We start from the raw sequence: 18,941 nt of genomic DNA on the forward strand, positions 1-18,941 counted from the left end.
CTAACTACATGAGATACTGTTTATAATAAATGAAATACTCCGGTGAACAAGATAAGTCTCTAGCCCTCAAGGAGTTTATAGTCTGTCAAGAAATATAAACAAGCAAACTGGAAACTTAACAGAATGGGTTAGGTGCTATGATAATGTGCCTCAAAGTTAAAACCAACAAGAACAACTAACACGAAATAAATACAATTTCCTATTTTTGTCTTGTGAGACAGGGTCTCGCTCTGTCACCTAGGCTGGAGTTTAATGGTGCAATCATGGCTCACTGCAGCCTCAACTGCCAGGCTCAGACTTAGCCTCAAGCGATCCTCCCCCTCAATCTCCTGAGTAGCTGGGACTATAAGCATGCACCTGGCTAATTTTTAAAAATTTTTTTAGTTTTTATTTTTAGCACAGACAAGGTCTTGCTACAATGCCCTGACTGGTCTCGAACTCCTGGCCTCAAGTGATCCTCCCACTTCAGGTGTGAGCCACAAACAAAACTTATCATTTACTGTAAGAATATAATCCCCAGGGCCGGGTGCGGTGGCTCACACCTGTAATCCCAGCACTTTGGGAGGTGGGGCCAGTGGATCACAAGGTCAGGAGTTCAAGACAAGCCTGGCCAAGATGGTGAAACCCCATCTCTACTAAAAATAAAAAAATTGGCCAGGTGTGGTGGTGGGCACCTGTAATCCCAGCCACTCCGGAGGCTGACGCAGAGAATTGCTTGAACCCAGGAGGTGGAGGTTGCAGTGAGCCAAGATCGTGCCACTGCACTCCAGCCTGGGCGACAGAGTGAGACTCGTCTCAAAAAAAAGAATATAATCCCCAGAACAGTCAAAATTACAACATTAGAAATTGGAGATTAGGAGGAGAGAAAAATATGAAATATAACCTGTTTTATTTTATTTTTGAGATGGAGTCTTGCTCTGTTGCCCAGGCTGGAGTCCAGTGGTATGATCTTGGTTCACTGCAACCTCTGCCTCCCGGCAGAGCAATTCTCTTGCCTCAGCCTCCCGAGTAGCTGGGACTACAGGCACGTGTCACCACACCTGGCTAATTTTTGTATTATTAGTAGAGACGGGGTTTCACCATGTTAGCCAGACTGGTCTTGAACTTCTGACCTCGTGATCCACCTGCCTCAGCCTCCCGAAGTGCTGGGATTACAGGTGTGAGCCACTGCGCCCAGCCACCTGTTTTATTTTAAAAAGACCTATTAAACTTAAAAGTACTAAAAAAAAAAAAACCATAATTCCTAAGTGTGTATCTACTGGGTAAATCAGGATGCAGTTTAAATTCCTGCTTAGCCAGGTGCGGTGGCTGACGCCTGTAATCCCAGCACTAGGAGGCCAAGGTGGGTGGATCGCCTGAGGTCAGGAGTTCGAGACCAGCCTGGCCAAAACGTAAAACCCCGTCTCTATTAAAATACAAAAATTAGCCAGGTGTGGCGGCTGGTGCCTGTAGTCCCAGCTACTTGGGAAGCTGAGGCAGGAGAATCTCGTGATCCTAGGAGGCAGAGGTTGTAGTGGGCCAAGATCATGCCTCTGCACTCCAGCCTGGGCAACAGAGTGAGGCTCCATCTCAATAAATAAATAAATAAATAAATAAATAAATAAATAAATAAATTCCTGCTTAAACTTCAGGTTGAGCTGGGAGGATCATTTGAGATCAGGAGTTTGAGACCAGCCTGACCAAGATGGTGAAATCCCATCTCTACTAAAAATACAAAAAATTAGCAGAGCATGATGGCACACACCTGTCATCTCAGCTACTCAGGAGACTGAGGCACAAAAATCACTTTAACCTGGGGGACAAAGGTTGCAGTGAGCTGAGATCACACCACTGCACTCCAGCCTGGGCAACAGAGTAAGACTCTGTCTCAAAACAAACAAACAGACAAAAAAACACTGCAGGCTGGCACAGTGGATCACGCCTGTAATCCCAGCACTTTGGGAGGTGGAGATGGGAGGAAAGCTTGAGGCCAGGAGTTCAAGACCAGCCTGGCCAACAGAGAGACCCCATCTCAATACAAAAAATTAAAAATAAAAAGTAAATTTCCATGTGTGTTTACTTTAAATAACTAAAACAATTTCAGAGACAGCCCCGCATAGGTCATTAAAATTGTGATGCTGTTTTAATAAAAATCAAATACCAACTATAGTAGAGCTTACATATAAGAGTGTAGTTTTACATAATTCTAGTGACTCACAATTCAACTTTTACATTATGTTTTTAGGTTCCTTGTTTCTTCCTTTCCAACAAACTATCCCTCCTCTAACTGTCCTTAAACTCTCAAATTTGATTTACAAAAATCCTCAAACCTGTTTAAAATTTTTTATAATGCCTCACTTGCTTTCAAAAATAGTTAATTCACAAAGAGCAGATCCAAATACTGCCATTTCAGGTGTCATTGATTTTCCAGAAAACTTAAAACTCCCAATAAGGGTAACAACCCTAATGCAAAAAGGACTCACATATGCTACATTTAAAGTAACAAAGCACTGGGCTGTGGCTCACACCTGTAATCCCAGCACTTTGGGACGTCGAAGTGGGCAGACTGCTTGAGCTTAGGAGTTCAAGACCAGCCTGGGCAACAAGGCAAAACCCCATCTAAAATTAGCCAGCTATGGTGGTGCACACCTGTAGTCCCAGCTACTTGGGAGGATTGCTTGAGCCCAGGAGGTCTAGGGTGCAGTGAGCTTTGATCAGGATACTGCACCGCAGCCTGGGTGGCAAAACGAGACCCTATCTCAAACACACAAACACACAAACACACACACACACACACACACACAGCTAAGCAACTAACATTTTTATTCTGAATAATGAGGGTGGGTAAAGAACAGTAGACTTACCTGGTAAAATTTAACAAGATCACTAAAATATGGAAATTATATGTATTTTAACACCATAAAAATTGATGGTAAAATAATACTAACACATGGGAAAATACTACATTACTCTCTGAACAAAATAACTATGCACAAAATAGTTTTCTTTAAATTGATAGTGACAGAAATACTATTAGGAATTTCCGGGTTTGGGAATTATTGTTTTCTTCTCTCTGGATTTCCAGATTTTCTACAGGAACACTGTTGTCATTTATCCCAAATTTCCCATCATATTCATAGAGTACATACTGATCTATCATTTTTGTCACTTACATATTTGCTTCTCAAACCAAAATAAAATGGTACATAATACATATATAATATCACAGGTCAAAATGCTCTAAAGTTTTGTTGTAACAAGGTTCAAAAAAAGCTTCAAATTGCCCACTATCTACACGGTCACTGAAGTATAATGGCCAAGATACCATCAATTTAGAACAGAGAGACAGGGAAGGGCAGTAGAAGTAATATTTGATTAATCAATACTCAATAAATTAATACTTAGAACTATTGGAAGGCAGTAACTTGAAAAGTTAACTTCAAATGGTAAATAAGTAAGGCAATGCTAATCTGGTAAAATCTAAACAGGCATATAACAGGTTATATAGAAAGCTGAGCTTTTAAGGTGCAGAGGAGGCTCCCAAAGGAATGGTAAAACAAAATCAAGATTTACTGAGAGAACAGTGTTTCAACTAATTACATCAGTTACTTCTTTAACCATAACTCCGATTTGAAGTGACTCAGAATTTAGAGATCCAAAATATAATTGATAGAAATCAACCAGAAAATGATTAGAGATCAACCATCAAACAACGTGGTTTGGGTATTGCAGGAAATAAGACTATGAAAACTGAGTAATATAAAGTTCGCGTTTATAATTCATGCACAGTGTACGTAAGAAGGTTGAGAAAAAGGAAAAAAGCCAAATTACACTTTCAGAATAAAAGTGATTACAAGAAGAAAGAATTGTGCCATTTTTATTATTCATAGCAAAGCACCTTACAGGTAATCCATTTCTAGATCTGGGACCTTCCATTTCTTAAAAAAAGTTAACAAAACGAAACAAAATTCTGAATATGGGAGTAAAAGGTTTCAACTATCTTATCCATGGCCATGAAAAAGTCATGACCTTACTGGATCTCGATTTCCTAGTTTACAAATTGAGAAGAAATCCCTGGTCAAGCCTACAAGACTATACAGTTCTATAAAGATAGCCAAGAAGGCCCGGTGCAGTGGCTCAAACCTGTAATCCCAATATTTTCGGAGGCCAAAGTGGGTGAATCGCTTGAGCTCAGGTGTTTGAGACCAGCCCAGGCAACATGGCAAAACCCCGTCTCTACTAAAAAATACAAAAAATTAGCCAGGCGTGGTAGTGTGCAAGTGTAGCTCCAGCTACTCGGGAAGCTGAGGTGGGAGGAATGCCTGAGCCCGGGAAGTCGAGGCTGCAGCGAGCCAAGATGGCACCACCGCACTCAAACCTGGGTAACAGGAGTGAGACACTGTTTAAAAAAAAAAAAAAAGATAGCCAAGATTGAAGGATACTCATACACAAAAAGAAATCTTTAGAAAGTTCTTAGATCAGCACCTTCAAAGATAACCACCATCTTCAATAAGGTGGTTGTTAGCCTCACCTAACAATCTTTTTAGAAAAAGTTAAATACAACGTATCACACCCCACTTCTTCCAATGACACCTGAAAATGTGAAGAATCTCACACAGGAATGCACAATGTAAAATTTTCTCTGATACATTAGCTCTATACACAAACAAAGCTCTCTCATGAACAAATCTGTCTTTTACTTGTCAAATGAAAACATTATCCAAGGCCAGGCGCAGTGGCTCATGCCTACTTCCCAGCACTTTGGGAGGCAAAGGCAGGCGGATCACAAGGTCAGGAGATCGAGACCATCCTGGCTAACACAGTGAAAGCCCGTCTCTACTAAAAATACAAAAAATTAGCCAGGCCTGGTGGCACGTGCCTGTAGTCCCAGCTACTCAGGAGGCTGAGGCAGCAGAATTGCTTGAACTCAGAGGCAAAGGTTGCAGTGAGCCGAGATCACACCCTTGCACTTCAGCCTGGGCAACAAGAGCGAAACTGTCTCAAAAAACAAAAAACCGAAAACATTATCCAGTATAGTTTAGAGGCATTTTACTCTCCAACTCTGCCTATCGCACCTAAAATCCCAGTGAATTTTCATCAGAATATTTTATTCATTCCTGTTTCTTAAAATGTTTCCTCTGCATTTGCCTAGACTAATTCCTGAAGCACATGTACTTCAGCTCTCATGGAAAATTGCTCTATATTTGTCACCATATTTTCTGAATCTATTCATAATACACATTGAGAGGGAGTGGAGTATTGGTAAATAATACACACTGAGAGGGAGTGGAGCACTGGTAAACATACATGCAGATTAGAAAAGAAAGTCACATTGAGCTTCATTATCCTACAATGTACTTGTATTTCCTCAGTTTCAAAATAACGTAAAAACCAAAGTTATCACTCTCCTTTCCTCAAACTTTGACTAAAACGTCACCTTTTAGGTAAGAAACATTTAGGTTTTTTGTTTACCATTTAAAGTTCAGTGAATCACTAGTATAATGGGGCTGCCTCCAAAACAATCAATCTCAGGCTACATTAATTTAGATGTAATATCTAAAATGAGTTGAAAATGCTAACTGAATATAGTGAATGGAAATTATAAGAAGGTAGATTTGAGTTAAACATAACACAAGAATAACGCGAGTTGTCCAAATATCAAATAGAACTACTTAACAAGTAGCCAGTCACTACAGGTATTCCAGAGACTAACTGAATGATTTGGCACAAACATACTAGAGTCCATACATCCAAAAAAGTAAGATTAGGCCATTCCAACACTAAGATCCTAAAAGTCTGTTAACAAGAAGCAGGACTTTTGACTTCTCCTCCAATACTCATCCCACACCTTCCTATCTGCAATGATTGAAACCCTATGCATTTATCTGGGCCCAGCAGAAATCCTGTCCCCTTGAAATCTTTCTACTCCCACTGAATTCCTCAACAGAATATAACTCTTCTCTATTAACTCTTAAAGTACTTTTGGCCTTTATCATGGCAGTTTATTGATCATACTCTGCCCTAAGTTACTAACTGTACACCTGTCTTCATCTTCTATTCCCCTCTCAAATATTATAACTCAGCTCTCCTTTGAATGCAATTCTCTGGAAACACCACAATTCTTCTCAATAATCGAATGACTTCTCAATCCTCCACCCATCTGCATTATCAATGTTGACTACCTCCTCCTAACTCTTCTAGAGTTCTATAAGGCAAATTTTCCTTCTCATCAAAACGCAGAATTTCTCAAGGTTCTGTCTTCTAACCTGGCAATTTCAGCTTCTGGTCTCATGTCTACCTAAACGTGTATCTAGTCTATATCATAAGTTCAAATTTTACATTCATCACCACATACTGAACACCTAGACATGACCCACATATGTCCCAATACACACATGCACCAAAGAAAGCTATTTCCTTATTTCTGTTAGAAGTGTCATAATCTTCTCAACTTGAAAGCTCAGTCGTGACTTTCTCTCCTTTAGCTTTGCCACTTAAACTGTGAAATCCTTACAAGTCAGAAGTTGGAATTTGTGCCCTCCTTTTGACTCCCACTGTTCAGACCTTTTATTCTTCAAAAGTCTTTCAAGCCCCTGTATCACATGTAGTATACACTGTACAGAGTAAAATCCAAACACCGACATTCAGTTTGGCATCTAAGGCCCTACAAAGAAATCCAGTCTGACATTCAATGTCATAACCAACCTTTCAAATTTATCTCCTACTATACCTTCTCATCCCTGTATCAAATTCTATACAAATATTTTAATCACCTAATATTATTCTCTGCAATTTCATTCTCTGGGCCTTTGTCTTACTTCATTCATTCCCATCCACAAGCTGAGTCAATGGGTTATACAAAATAAATTCATTTCAACATTTATTTTATGGCTACTATGTATGTACCAGAAACTACAAAAGGAAAAAGAGGCCAGGTGCAGTGGCTCACGCCTGTAATTCTAGCACTTTGGGAGGCCGAGAAGGGTGGATCACCTGAGGTCAGGAGTTCGAGACCAGCCTGACCAACATGGCAAAACCCATCTCTACTAAAAATACAAAAAAGTTAGCCAGGTGCAGTGGCGGGCGCCTGTAATCCCAGCTACTTGGGAGGCTGAAGCAGGAGAATCGCTTGAACCCAGGGGGCAGAGGTTGCAGTTAGCTGAGTTGTAAGTACTTGATATTAGTTATTACAAAAAAAATAAGACCTCTAGTAATAGGATGCAGTTCTCTTTACCAGATACTGTTACCAAAGGTTATGTGGGTGCTAAGACACAGCTTATCTCCACTATAGGATACTTACCCCTTTCCCCTCTGGAGTCCCTCACTCATAGCTGGGCTCTAACTAGTCAGGTTTATTTATTTTAATTGAACCATGGACTATATCAATTTTCAACAGCTAAATGCATATTAATACTGGAACTTTCTGAAATTCCAGATGATTTTTGTTTAAAGTAACTTAAACAATCTAAGGAACACTATACCTTTTTAAAGAAATGATCTTCAATCTTTCGTGGTACACCATTGAATGAAAGCTTCACAAAGAAGATCTAAGAATCATAGTGGTACAAACAAATAATAAAAGTAAGTTACGGATTAAATCTCTTATTCAGGCTCCAAAGGTTTTTTTGTTTTCTGTCCTTCTCAGAAGTTGAGGGAGGCTAGTTTTAAAATTCAGAAGCTATTAAAAGTGACCAAGCTGTAAGAAACGGAAATGCTTGCTGTCCACAAAAATAAAGCATGTATTTATACTATGTTTTAAAGTTTAACAAGTACCCTACTATTCTCCTTTGTCTTTAAAATTGATAGGGCATTATCTTCATTTACAGAAAAGGATGTTTAGAGAGCCTAAGGAAAGGTGTTTGGGGTCCCTCAGTTACAGTAAAAAGAAAGAGGATTTGAAATCAGGTCTCCTGACTCCTGACTCAAGTGATGTTTTCATTACATTTTGGTTAGGAACAACCGCTTTGGAAGAGCAGCCAGCTCTTCCAACAATACAAAAAAATAATTTTAAACAAGCAATTGTTAGCTTATGTGAAACTGTTGAGAAGAGTGAAAAACAAAGGAATACAGCAGGACAGCAACAGAAAATCCAAGAATAATTTTCAATATACCTATGGTTTCAAGATAGGGTTTCAAGATTGGAAATTAGAAGATAAAAGTAAGCGGAAACACAACAGTCAAGAAACTAATTCTATTGCTTCTGAAGATAGGCCAGGACCTTCCTGAAGGTAGGTGGACCAATTTATTCTATCGGATATTAAACAAGTGTCTACCAGTGGAGAGTAACTAGGTCATGTTTGTCCATTAAATTCTACTGAATTTAAGTTCAGACGCAACACTTTAGTTTGTGCCTTTCAAAATCAACATTGAAAAGGAGTCATTCACTGTCTCCATATTCACTTAAAATATGTGGAAAGTCTTTTTAAAGCAATCTAGGGGGAAAATGTTCAATCCTGATTATGCGTAATAAACAGCGATAATTTTGCAGGATAAGGAAGGAAGTTTTCAGAATCTAAAGACACAGTGCCAACACTTTCTTCAAACCAGGAGTTGCCTGCTGACAAATCAACTGCTCAGCTGCTAACTGAACAGTTTAGTTAGTTACTCTATGAAATTATCAAAGCGTGTTTTCTTCCTTACCTTCTAATTTTTATCCCCATCCATCCCACAAGCATTCTGGTTCACTCTTGATGTTTTTTCACTATTACTAATATTTCGACCCTGAATATCAATCTGAACTATGACAGCTCGTAGTAAGCAATTCATTCTAGGTCCTTATTATTCCTACAATTCCTTGACTGCTTTTCAGAATTAGTTTGTAAAGATTAAATCATAACATAAAGGCCCATAAGAGTAATCTTAAAAATTTAAGAAACATGTTACTGCTAAAGAAAGGATAATTCAGTCCTGAGGTTCAAACTCATCGTACCGTTTATCTCCTAAGACCAGGAATCTTGGATTATCAAAAGGACCACTGGATGCTAACAGGGCCAAAAGTTTACTTAGAAACTTGGTTCACATGCCTAAGGCTATATTAACTGCCAAATATGGAGCTGGAGAAGAATTGCCATCATCTCCCACTCTAGCACACCGGGGCTCTCTTAACGGCAGTTAATGGTTCCCAGATCCAGGTACCTGCAACACTAACGTTTGAAAGACCAGAACAAGGTACAGAGCCTTGAACCTAAAACCACAGTATCTTAATCCAAGTTAATATCCCACAACAATCATACAGGAAGAAAAGGACTTTACTATTCCAGCTAAAAGTGCACGTGCCTTTTTTGTTGTTGTTAGGAAGGAAAAGGCACTCTTCTCCCACCCCCTAAATCCGTTAGAACATTAAGTATGTCTTGGGGAAAAAAGCTGATCTATGCAGGAAATTATAGACGAAAATCTGTATTCGCCCCAAAGCGGCACAGGGCCATCTTAAGAAATCTGCTTTTAGAGACGCAGGGAAAATTCTATCAGATTCCACCAACAAAATCAACACAATCTAGGAACGCTTATGTTCCTTTCTGTCCCCTCATCCCAAAAAAAGCGGGAACCCATCCCCCAAAAGCCATTCCCGGGTCAATAAAGGATGGTCGGCGTAAGAGGGGGACGAAGAAGGCGCACGTTACAGTTCCAGTATCCGAACACGTTCGGATTAAACCCGCGGTGGCAGGGAGGAGGGGGTTGGTCAAAGACGACGGAACACTAGGTACTGGGTAAGCGAAGCGGCGGCTGCCTTCAAACCCGGATTCTGTTTCCGTGCACAGAAATGGTGCCCGGAGGCCTCTACTTTCGCATCTGCGTCGCTTCTGCCTCCGCCGACACAACCTCTTTTCCCCTCCCCCACGGGCGGGGCGGCGACGGCCTCCCCGCTCCGAAGGAACAGGGTATGAGAGCCGAAAACGATTCGGAAACAGGAACGGTGGGCTACCCACCCTAAAACATCCCCTCCAGAAAACCTACTCCCACACTTCCTGTATTAAGCTTCCATCAGCGCGCCTTCGGGAGCTGCTGCGTGCCCCCCCTTACTTCGCCACCTCATCCCCAATAAACCTCAACCCTACCTGTGCTCTCGGAGCCCTCTGCCCGCAAGACGCTCGCGGGTCACCTCCCTTCCCAGGCGGCCTCCCACCCCTCACCTAGAGGAAAGACTGGTCTTCTCTCACGCACACACGGCACCGTAGGGAGCCGGCAAGAACAATGTCTCTGCTGCTACACCTCCGGCTCCCGGGCTCACACACCGGACGATTGCCTCGCGCCGCGGAACGCGAAGGGAATGTCCCTTTCCGACCACCACACCGACCTCCCCTCCCGGCCCCCGTACACACCTCCAGCCAACAGCGGCGGCGGGTACGTCGCGCGGAGGTCAGAAGAGTCGCTGAGGACCGGGTGCGGCGGGTTCTTCTTGCTCGCCGCCCCCTTCCTCCGACAACTCGGAAGCCTCGGAAGCCGAAGAGCCGCGAGTTCGTCTGCTTCACAACCACCTCTTCCCGGGAGCCAGTCGCTGCGACGTGCGACAAGGACCACGGACGTCCCGCCCCCTTTGCCACCGCCCCCTCTTATTGTTTTACCCCTGCCGAAAGGGCCAGGGAACCCCCGAGCACAGCGGCAGCCAATCACGCATCTCCTCCAGAGCCGGACCCAACCTTCCCGTGTCCCTCTGCGGAGCACGCGCAGTACGCTGCCGCGCTCGCACACGCTCGCGCCCGGAAAGCCGGGGAACCGGAACCGGCCTAAAGCCAAGATAAGAGTCCGCTGATTTGACGTCACAAGCAGGCTGCCTTTCTCCGGTCCCGAGGCTCCAGCCTTGCCGCCCTTCTTCCCGATCGCGCAAGCGAGAGCTGGTTCGCAGCAACGCAGTGTCTTTTGTAGACTGATAATCTGGTCCTTTTTATTAATGGGAAGGAGGGAATTTAGTAATCCCTCTAAACTAGGTGTCTGCAGGTTGCTGCTATAGACGAGCTTAAAATGCAGCCGGTGATTTCAGCTGTTTGCACACTAAACTCACCTACATTGTTTATTTAACCCATCCTAGGTTTTAAGCCCCATTAAGAGGCCCTGCAGTAAAGGAAGAATAAGACGTGGGCTTTACAGAGGGGGAAAAGACTATTTCTTTGTGTCCTTGTTACGAATTTAGGCATGGCTAAATATCAATACATACTAAAGCATTTTACATACTAAAGCTAAAAGGCCTGAAATACAAGGATTACAGTCCTGTTCTAGCTCTAAGCCCAGACTTGCCCCAGGGTGAGACACTGGTGACCTTGTTTCATGGAAAAAGCCAAGCCAAATCTTGTAGTCAGGGAAGCCACTTTGCATCTTAGGTCTGGCAGTGTTTTCAGAGAATACCGAGATAGCACAGGAATTTTGGAATGAAGGACTGAGAAAATGTTCAAAGAAATGGAAAGGGAAAAAATACATTAATGAATGCTTACGAACTAAACATGGTGGACGTAAGCATGTACACCTCATCAGTTTTCTTTGCAGTCCTGTAAGGGCAATTTTAAGGTATTTGGCACGTTAAGACAATATGTCAAATACCTTAAATATTGGCAGAGGCAATGCCAACATTAGGGCCTCCAAAGTCTACAATATCTTTACCTTTAGACTGCTTAAAGATACTGTTATATGCAAAATATTTGGGCAGACCATCACTGTAATGAAATGAAATCAACCTGATGTTTTTCCTTAAAGCATCAAAATACATTACATGCTGGCTGTCCTTTAATATACTGGGCTTATATACCAGGCATTCTTGTAATTATACAGCCTTTTGAGCCTCACAGTAACCCTATGAGCTAGTTGCTATATGTATGTGTATATATACACACACACACACACGTATATATGTATATATATGTGTATATGTATATATACGTATATATATGTGTATATATATACGTATATATGTGTGTATATATGTATATATGTGTGTGTGTGTATATATATATATATATATATATATTTTTTTTTTAAGACGGAGTCTCTCTGTGTCGCCCAGGCTGGAGTGCAACGGCACGATCTTGGCTCACTGCAACCTCCACCTCCCGGGTTCAAGCGATTCTCCTGTCTCAGCCTCCCTAGTAGCTGAGACTACAGGCGCGTGCCCCCACACCCAGCTAATTTTTATATTTTTAGTAGAGACGAGGTTTCACTATGTTGGCCAGGCTGGTCTCGAACACACCTGACCTCGTGATCCGCCCGCCTTGGCCTCCTAAAGTGTTGGGATTACAGGCGTGAGCCACCGCACCCGGCCAGTAGTTGCTATTTTTATGCCCGTTTTACAGATGAGGAAACAGGTTTAGAGAGGTCAAGTAACTTACCCAGGACTACATGGCTACTATTCACTGGAGCTGGGATTCAAACACAGGCAATCTGCCTCCACAGTCCATACCCTTAGGCAAACTATAGAATACTCCCATTGTACTAATTGCCGCAATTGACTTATCTGCCCTACTGCTGACTAACCTTCAAGTGTTTCTGGTTTGGAGCTCTTATGTGCAATGCTATTATAAATATTCTTCACCATGTATCCTGCTGCAGAGGTGCAAAACTTTCTCTAGAGCAGTGGTTCTCAGACCTTAAGGTGCACCGAAATCACCTGTAGGGCTTGTTAAAACAGATAGTTGGGCCCCACTCCCTAAGTTTCTGATTCAACAGAGTCCCGAGAATTTGCACTTCTAACAAGCTTTCAGGTGATGGTGCTACTGCTGCTCTAGGAGCCACACTTTAAAAACCACTGATCTAGGCCGGGCGCGGCAGCTCACGCCTGTAATCCCAGCACTTTGGGAGGCCGAGTGGGGCGGATCACCTGAGGTCAGGAGTTTGAGACCAGCCTGACCAACATGGAGAAACCCCGTGTCTACTAAAAATACAACATTAGCTGGGCGTGGTGGTGCATGCCTGTAATCCCAGCTACTCGGGAGGCTGAGGCAGGAGAATCACTTGAACCCGAGAGGCGGAGGTTGCGGTGAGCCGAGATCGCGCTATTGCACTCCAGCTTGGGTGACAAGAGCGAAAACTCCGTCTCAAAAAAAAAAAACAAAACACCACTGATCTAGGGCAGAGGTAGGCAAACGGTTTGATAAGGGAAGGATTAGATAGTAAATATTTTTGGTTTTGAGCGCCACGTATGGTTCCTGTTGCATATTCCTCTCTCTCTCGCATCCTTTAAAAATTTAAGAAACATTTTTAGTTTAGCTCTAGGGCTACACAGAAACAGCCCTCAGGTAACCCTGCTCTTGAGTAGACACCAATAAGTGGAGTTAATGGGAAAAAAGATTCAGCGATCTTCAATGTTAAGTAAATATCTCTAACCTATTCTAACTGGCGATTTTTACCTCATAAACATCTCTCTACACAAATAGCTTCTGCCCAGGTTCAGGCCCCTTCATCTTCCCAGGAAGACTGCAGTGGCCTCCTAACTAATCTCCCTGCCTCTCAAACATAGCCTCCATGAAGCAATGCCCACCTCCTATAGTCTAGGCAGGGAGACCAGTGTGAACGGTATTCATTCGGTAGCTCAGGCCAAAAACCTCTTTTTTCTCACACCAATTTATTGGCAGCCAATTGCCAATAATTTTTTTTTTTTTTTTTTTTTTTTTTTTTTTTTTTTTTTTGAGATGGAGCCTCGCTTGGTCATCCGGGCTGCAGTGCAATGGCATGATCTGGGCTGACTGCAACCTCCACCTCCCAGGTTCAAGCCATTCTCCTGCCTTGGCCTCCCAAGTGGCTAGGACTACAGGCATGTGCCACCACGCCCATCTAATTTTTCTATTTTTAGTAGAGACGAGGTTTCACCATGTTGGCCAGGTTGGTCTCGAACTCCTGACCTCAAGTGATCCACCCACCTCGCCGAATTGTCAATACATTTCTGTTCCCTCTACCTTCAACATTTATTCTGGATTAAATACTTTGCATCACTGTTACTGCTGCTATAGTAGTCCAGGCCACCATTGCCTATTGCAATAGTTTTCTACTTGGCTTCAATGCTTCCACTCTTATTCCACTACAGTCTGTTCCCCTCACAGCAGCCAGATCTTTCATAGTTATAATTGAGATGATCCCAAAACCTTTAAAAGGCAACACAAAATCTCAGGTCCTTACCATGACCTACAAGGCCTACCTGATCTAGTCCTTACCTATTACTTCCATTTCTTTTCTTACCACTGGTTTTCTCACACCACCCCAGCTAGCTCTTCCTTTGACATTCTCCTCATATTACCACCCCAAGGCCTTTAATGTGAACCTTTATCAAAACACTGTGAAAAATCAAAGTAAATGAATCAGACCCAATCACCATTAGCAGGTGAATTTTTAAAAGTAAAATTACTAGAATTATATTATCTGATTCCTGATTTTTATTATAAACTTCAGCATAAAATACTTAGATAAGTATTTGAATAAGATAAGACATTTGAATTTGCAAAGCTTTTCCTCTACAGCCTTTCATTTGTCCATTCTCAACTTTACTGAATACTAAAAGATCAACCAAGTCCATTATCACCACTTTTGCTGATGAAGTAGGTGTATAAGAGATGACTACATGTGGGTGGGCGCGGTGGTTCACGCCTGTAACCCCAGCACTTTGGGAGGCCCAGGTGGGTGGATGACGAAGTCAGGAGTTCGAGACCAGCCTGGCCAACATAGTGAAACCCTTTCTCTACTAAAAATACAAAAATTAGCCAGGCATGGTGGTGCGCACCTGTAGTCCCAGCTACTGGGGAGGCTGAGGCAGGAGAATCGCTTGAACCCAGGAGGCAGAGGTTGTGGTAAGCCGAGATCGCGCCATTTCACTCCAGCCTGGGCAACAGAGCGAGACTCTGTCTCAAAAAATAAAAAATAAAAAAATAAGAGATGACTACATGCATGTTTAGGGGTCACACACCCCACATAAATAAGGTTTATGAAGACCAAGCATTGGAAGGGAGTAAAATCCAAGTCCTTAAGGGAAACACATTTTTCTTGGAAAGTATCTTTACTCACCATGTTTTTAAACTTTTAAGGCTTGCAAAACAAATGTCTTGGCCCCACTGCTAATTCAGTTAGGAAGGATGATGCTATGGTTTGAATGTATGTGCCCCTCCGAAATTCATGTTGAAACTTAATCTCCAATGCGAAAGTATTAAAAGGTGGGTGGGACCTTCAGGTGGCAACTAGGTCATGAGGGCCTCACCTTCATGAATGGAATTCGTGCCCTCATAAAAGGGGATTGAGGGAGTTCATTAGTCTCTTTTGTGCTTTTGCCCCTTTCACCATGTGAGAACACAGCAAGAAGGCACCATCTTTGAAGCAGAGCAAGCCCTCACTAGGGCTGGCCCTTTGATCTTGAACTACTCAGCCTTTAGAACTATAAGCAATAAGTTTCTGTTGTTTATAAGTTACCCAGTTGAAGGGTGGTTTTGTTGTTGTTGTTGTTATTGTTGTTGTTTGAGACAGGTTCTTGCTTTGTCTGTCACCTGGCTGGAGTGCAATGGTGCGATCATAGCTCATTGCAGCCTCGACTTCTCAGCCTCCTGAGCAGCGGGACCACAGATGTGCACTACCGTGCCTAGCTTGTTTGTGTGTGTGTATAAACAGGGTCTCATTATGTTGCCCAATCTGGTCTTCATTGCCTGGCCTCAGGCCATCCTCTTGCCTCAGGCTCCCAAAGTGTTGAGATTACAGGCATGAGCCACCACACCTGACCTAAAGGTATTTTGTTATAGCAGCCCAAATAGACTAAAACAAATGATAATGCTGTGAACAGCATAGTATTTAAAGAGTCTGGCTGGGCACAATGGGGTATACTTGTTGTCCCCACTACTTGGGAAGCTGTAGCAGGAGGATCACTTAAACCCAGGAGTTTGAGTTCAGCCTGGGCAATATAGCAAGACCCCATTTCCAAAAAAAATAAAAAAGGGTCTGGGCTCCAGAACCACACTGCCTGGATTTGAATCCCAGCTTTATCTCATCACTTACTAGGTATATCACTATAGGCAGGATGTTTCACTTTTATGTGCCTCAGTGTTTCTCATCTGTAAAATGGGGACAATAATAATATCTACCTTATTAGGGTACAGTAAGGTTTAGATAATACATGTAAAACATTTTAACAGTGCCTGGCACATGGTAAGTGCTCAATAAACATCAGCACTTAATGTTTGGTTCTTGAAAAAGTATATGCACCAATTGCTTTCAACTGATTCCTTTTTCGCAGACTGCCCACTGCTTTGTTCTGAAGTAACAACTTACATTTGTATAGCATTTTACAGTTTTCAAAACACTTTCAAACACATTATCTCATTTCAATTTCACAAGCAATTCACAAAGTAGGCAAGCTGCACAAGGCTAAAAATGGCCAATTTAGAAAGAGAGCCCAGAGTCCCTCTGACTCATGCCACTACACCATGTCCTACTGCTAAATGATGAACTTTTATAGACTTTGAACAAGACTTACTGATTGAAAACATGTTACTTGAGAATCCCAGGGCTCTCTCTTGGTGCAACTAGATCCTTTACAAAGCTTTTTAATGCACAGAGAAACCTACTCCCATGAGTAGGATGAATCCATTCATTTTAGAGCAAGAGAGGAGAAAGCCTATTATGACCTAAAGAAAGAATCAAATGTTAATTTCTCCCTGCAATCTTTCCAGCCATTATCTCTTTGTGAGGCTGGCACAGGTTAGGGTATAAAGGAGTGTTTTCCTCTCCAATCACTGTGAGTGTGTAAAATATGTCTCACATCCAGAAAAGTGCATGAAATGGCCTGCCAATCTGTGTGATTAAGTACAAAATGTCACAATATGAATGACTGCTATAGGTGGTAGATTTTAGGTTTCTAACTTGTTTTGATCATATCTATGAAAGTCTATAAGTAGGTGAGATTCTACATGCTACCTGAGTTTGAGAGAACAAAGGTTTCAAGTTCTAAGAAAGTCACTTCTTCAGAATTTAGAGGCAACGGTCTCATAAAAAAATCAACGTACAAAGAATCAGATTGTCGATTATGAAAATAACCCACCCTGAATTTGTGAATTCTAACGGATCCCATTTAACACTCATGAAGCCATGATGCCGGCTAAAAGCACCTCAGGCTGAGTGAATGAGGTGCTTTTCAGAGATAAAATAATCCTGGAAAGCAGAACAACTAAAGATAACATAAATGAATGAGAAGGCATTTGCCCTGAATCCAGAAAATGACTTTGAAAAGAGGAAACATTTCACCAGTGTTTATCTCACACTATCTGAGATAGACTACATTTGTCAGGCAGGAATATTCTAGCCCTCAGTGGGCTGCAGGGTGTGTTTAATTCTTCAAGCCTTACAGTCTGGATATGAGATGCCACAAGGTTATCCAATTCTCTCCTCACCAACTGTGACACAGAGAAGGGGGCCTGATAGCAGATATTCTATGTCTTTGGATGGCATATCCCTTTGTGAAATGGAATTCCTGTGGATTGTTCATCAGTCTCTTATAGATTAAGTTAATATAAAAGAGTGTGTCAGAGACAGATTTCCTTCTGAGGGGGATAGGAAGTTGTACTGAAAGAAGTCAGGGCTGAGGAGCAAATCCTCCACTTAAATATAGAAGCATGAAACACATGGGATCAAATCGCATTTTCTTCACTAACTACTTCTGTGACACTAGTCAGGTTAGTTCATTCCTCTGACCTTGACTTTCCTCAGTGGATAAACAGCCTACTTAGGATTGTTCTGAAGATTCTTTATGGCATTTAGCATACTTTCTGGCAAAGTGTGTATATGTGCATGATTCCTGTTATAAAACCGAGGCAAACCTTCAACATCAGGGGACCCCAACACAGTGCCACACAACTTCATAGACAGCTAGCCAGGTTTCCCATCCATCCTTCCATTCCCCACTCTCCTCTTGGGACAAATACTTGGTTGTTTGGCAGTGTAAAGAAACTGTGGCCCCTCTCCCTCTCCCTCTCCCTCTCCCTCTCCCTCTCCCTCTCCCTCTCCCTCTCCCTCTCCCTCTCCCTCTCCCTCTCCCTCTCCCTCTCCCTCTCCCTCTCCCTCTCCCTCTCCCTCTCCCTCTCCCTCTCCCTCTCCCTCTCCCTCTCCCTCTCCCTCTCCCTCTCCCTCTCCCTCTCCCTCTCCCTCTCCCTCTCCCTCTCCCTCTCCCTCTCCCTCTCCCTCTCCCTCTCCCTCTCCCTCTCCCTCTCCCCTCTTTTTTCGGTCTCCCTCTCCTTCTTTTTTCGGTCTCCCTCTGTTGCCGAAGCTGGACTGTACTGCCGGGATCTCGGCTTGCTGCAACCTCCCTGCCTCGGGCTCCTGTGACTCTCCTGCCTTGGCCTGCCGAGTGCCTGGGATTGCAGGCGCGCGCCGCCACGCCTGAATGGTTTTTGTATTTTTGGTGGAGACGGGGTTTCGCCGTGTTGACCGGGCTGGTCTCCAGCTCCTGGCCTCGAGTGATCTGCCTGCCTCGGCCTCCCGAGGTGCTGGGATTGCAGACGGAGTCTCGCTAACTCAATGCTCAATGGTGCTCAGGCTGGAGTGCAGTGGTGTGATCTCGGCTCTCTGCAACCTCCACCTACCAGCCTCCTGCCTTGGCCTCTTAAAGTGCTAAGATTACAGCCTCTGCCCCACCGCCACCCCGTCTAGGAAGTGAGGAGCGTCTCTGCCTGGCCGCCCATCGTCTGGGATGTGAGGAGCCCCTCTGCCCGGCCGCCCTATCTGGGAAGTGAGGAGCGCCTCTGCCCGGCCGCCCATCATCTGGGATGTGAGGAGCGCCTCTGCCCGGCTGCCACCCCGTCTGGGAGGAAGTGAGGAGCGCCTCTGCCCGGCTGCCCCGTCTGGGAGATGAGGAGCACCTCTGCCCGGCCGCCCCGTCTGGGAGGAAGTGAGGAGCGCCTCTGCCCTGTTGCCCTATCTGGGAAGTGAGGAGCGCCTCTGCCTGGCCGCCACCCCGTATGGGAAGTGAGGAGCGCCTCTGCCCGGCTGCCACCCCATATGGGAAGTGAGGAGCG

General features: G+C 43.5%; 1 protein-coding gene across 16 annotated transcripts in view; it reads right to left on the reverse strand.

Annotated features, from left to right (window-relative positions):
* Nucleotides 1–18,941, reverse strand: part of G3BP2 (G3BP stress granule assembly factor 2) — an 89,316-nt gene that overhangs the window by 20,189 nt on the left and 50,186 nt on the right. For 2 of the 16 annotated variants that reach the window (XM_054485781.2, XM_054485774.2), the window contains exon 1: nt 10,299–11,144. The exons of 4 other annotated variants lie outside the window; for them this stretch is intronic. The gene's annotated coding sequence lies outside the window, so the exon portion shown is untranslated. Of the gene's footprint in view, nt 1–7,460; nt 7,527–8,908; nt 9,618–9,683; nt 9,790–9,933; nt 11,145–18,941 lie in introns of those variants that run through there. 10 more of the 16 variants (XM_054485786.2, XM_054485789.2, XM_063663764.1 and 7 more) reach the window with 10 other exon arrangements.

Source organism: Pongo pygmaeus, chromosome 3 (assembly GCF_028885625.2).
Source record: "Pongo pygmaeus isolate AG05252 chromosome 3, NHGRI_mPonPyg2-v2.0_pri, whole genome shotgun sequence".
Taxonomy (NCBI): Eukaryota; Metazoa; Chordata; class Mammalia; order Primates; family Hominidae; genus Pongo; species Pongo pygmaeus.